The sequence below is a fragment of the Nematolebias whitei genome, chromosome 5 (assembly GCF_014905685.2).
Source record: "Nematolebias whitei isolate Nwh7 chromosome 5, NemWhi1, whole genome shotgun sequence".
NCBI lineage: Eukaryota > Metazoa > Chordata > Actinopteri > Cyprinodontiformes > Rivulidae > Nematolebias > Nematolebias whitei.
Window position 1 is genome coordinate 39,435,530 of NC_056502.1, and position 3,837 is coordinate 39,439,366.

Here is a 3,837-nt window from a genome sequence, read left to right on the forward strand (position 1 = left end):
TGTGTGTTGTGTATATATATATATATATATATATATATATATATATATATATATATATATATATATATACACAAATATACATACATGCATATACATACTGTATACACATACACGTATAAACATATACCTATATATGCATACATACATCCCTCTTCTTGCCAGGATCCGTCTCTCAGTGCTGCCTCGGACAAACAAAACAAACATACAAACAAACAAACAAACAAACAAAACATCTTCTTCTCCACAGTGTAACTCCTACCCACTTGAACATCCTGCATATAAAGATTTAGGTTTACTTTCATTCGCTGTTCAATTCTAATCCAGAAAAACACTCATCCTGAAATGTGCATTCAATATTCACATCCCTCCTCACAGAGGCACATCAACATACCACTTGTATGTATATCTGTGGCGACATGCATATATAAAAACCATGTAGACATTTACAAACTTTCCTTTTTGTGCTCCATTTAGTTAAGTTTTAGCTTAAATATCTGTTCAAACCCAAAAATGCTTACGTTAAAGTGCACACAACAGCAGGTTTACACTGAGAAGAGATCCACTGTCAATAAAGAGCAGCATAGAGTATAATAAACAATATATTCACAAGTTATATCATGTTGGGAATATTTTCCAGTTCTACACTGTGTAGTATTATTTTAATCAGGCCAAATATTAGCAACTGATCAAGAGATGCAACTGTACTGCTTCCTTTCTTAACTGCTTCCTTTCTAAACAGAAAATAATAATAATAAAAATTCAGTGTGTAAAAATGTGGTGGTAGTAACAGAGTACTCTATTTTTGCAGAAGAAAAAGCAGTTTCTTATCTGTTAGTGCTTCAGCATCATTATAAGCTTGACAGGCTGCAGGGTATATTTTTCATTCATTCAAACTTTATTTAAACAGATATATATTTAAAGTAATAAAGAGCAATAAAGCAGCACCATTTGATGATTTTAAGAGCAATATACTGAATAAGAGACAGGCTCATGTGGTAACAGGTACCATAAAGATGATCATTCTGGCTGAAGGAAACAAAAACAATATCTAACATTGACTATCATTACCAAGGAACACCGCTGCACCCATGCAGCAAAGTTCTCCTTAGAAAACATTTTTAGCAGGATGAACCGAAAGCTGCTGTTTGTCCTTCTTACATACTAATATTATGTGAATCTGGCGCTCAGACCTGGTATTAATGAACGTATTTTGTGTTCTAGTCTCATTTAACCACTTTAGATGTAGAAACACACACACAGCCACGTCACACAGTGTGACACTTGATGCTACTTTAAAACTTACAATATATTCAGACAGTGGTGATTTTAGCCTTTTTGGGGGGTGCACAAGCAACCCTAAATTTTAACTTCACACTCTTGAAAAATAAAGTAAAAAAAGAAGAAGCTTTTTTGGGGGTGGGGTCTGTGTTTGGGTTCTGTTTATTGCATTTTATGATTCAATGCAATAAAATAAACAAATATAAAAGGTCATTGTAATATTTGGTTTATTTACATAATGACTTTAAGTCCCTGAGGCTCAATGGGATTAACCTGTTTAAATAAAGGTTGAATGAAAAATCACTGGTTGTCCGTTCCCTGAGCTGCTGCTTTCAGTAACTGTGGCCTACTGAGGGTAGAATACAGTTTATTCAATTTCCAAAACCTAAACTGAGTCTGGAAAAATGTAAAAGATGGATACAGCCCTGCGGTCGACCTCATGATCAGCTGAATACAACAGTGATAAACAGGAAGTACTACATGTTCATCTGTACGAAGGTAACTGCAGGTAAATCCTCCATTTTCTGTCATAATTACATTTTATGCTTAATGGTCAAATTAAAGGTCAATGTTTAAAGCTAGTTGTGCTTTGTTTTGTGTGTTTTATATGTAGATATATGTTGCAACTTCTGCTTGCATAAGTTTAGTGTTTATGATCAGTTAACACAAAACTGATCTTGTACAAACCATTTATTAGGTTGTGTAATGTAAAACAGAATGTATAGCTAGGATGTCTGTATTGTGCGCCGCTAGCTTAGCACTACTTCTTGTTGTGCCGAGCTCTCTAAAATAGTTATTGAATCAAGTGTTACTTATGTAGGTAAAACTAGATGTTAAACAACCTGTTAAAATACACCAGAAAGCAGGAAATGGCATCTACTTTATTCAAAAATTGATGGGGAAGGACCCCCTCCACCAGTGTGTCCCACCCACATTACAAATGCTTCTGACACCAATGGCCACCGCATTGTTCAAGCCAAGAATCATTGTCAGCACTATGGGCTAAGCACCCCTAAAGGGCATAATCTAGAATCGCCCCTACATTCAGACATTGACATATTAGTTTGACATTAACATGGTTCAGAGCCATTTCAGCTGCATTGGTTACGAGTTTTTTTTTTTACACAATTTATAATATGTTTTATTACCTAAAACATAATGTGGGAGACAATAGGGTGCATAGAATAATTTCTGACTTCATAGAGCTCTGCGTTAGAGCAAAAACTAAAAATTTAGATTCAAACCTTAAACTCCTTCATAGTCAAACGGTACACTGTCAGCCTTTGGCTCTTTTCTACGCAGCTTTACTGTGAATAAAACTTCACAGCATTTAATTAGGGTGGTAGGATGTGACACAATGCTGTTCAAACTGTGACTCTGTGACTGACATGGCACGTTTTACTATAAGGAAACGACAGTGGGTCCAATCAGCTTTAAAATCAACCAGAACAAACATACCTGACATGGTGGTGTGAGACTTTAGTGCACATTGTGGCTTTATTTAGTGCTATCACATCACCCAGGATGAATGTTACAAAGACACATTAGTTGACTGAATGGACAAAAAGCACACGTGGCGTTTTATTATTTATAAATATCCTATTTGACACTTAAATTTGTTTCATTCACTACCTTTTAAGAACATTTAAGAAGTGCACATTTAAAAGTGAATTTTCTTTTTGTTATTTAAATCTTACCATTTAATCTTTGATTGCAAATTCCAGACATTTCATTTAGTCCCTGTTGCAGAGTGAAGAGGAGGAATAGGCAATACCCTCTGTCCGTCCGTCCGGCTGTACACGCTATGAGCATATCTTGAGAAATAAGAGAGGTTCCAAACTCCATTTTGGTGTGTGGCTACATCTAGATGTAAGAAAGGTCCCTATAGAAAATTGGGTTGCCACGTCAAAATCCAGACAAGAAAAATACCCATCTTGGAAACTACAAACATTCATTCAGCGACGGGAACATCGGCATGCCGCTTGTTTAACTTAAGTACACCTTAGTAAATAAGAGATATTGGGATAGAGAAACAATCATGTTGGAGTATTCTCACATTTTTATTCACATTGACTAAAATCGTAACTCACGTTTAAGCCAGAACTGTACAACTTTACCCAGGACGACTTTTGTACTGACGTAATAAGCTTGTCATAGTTTAAAACAGGTTGAACCCAGGAAGGCAAAGCACAAGAAGCTTGAATAAAACAAAACTTAATTTGTTGCAACAGACACATAAATGAGGATCAGACACAGGAAAGAGCTATAAACTTGAGGCACATGGCTGCAGGGATACACAATGCTCAAGCTGAGAAACAAACTGAGGTACTAAAAGGACTGAGGCTGATGAAAGTAGCTGCAGCTGTGACAGATGAAACAGAGCAGGTGTACAGGTCCTTCTCAAAAAATTAGCATATTGTGATAAAGGTCATTATTTTCCATAATGTAATGATAAAAATGAAACTTTCATATATTTCAGATTCATTGCACACCAACTGAAATATTTCAGGTCTTTAATTGTTTTAATACTGATGATTATGGCATACAGCTCATGAAAAC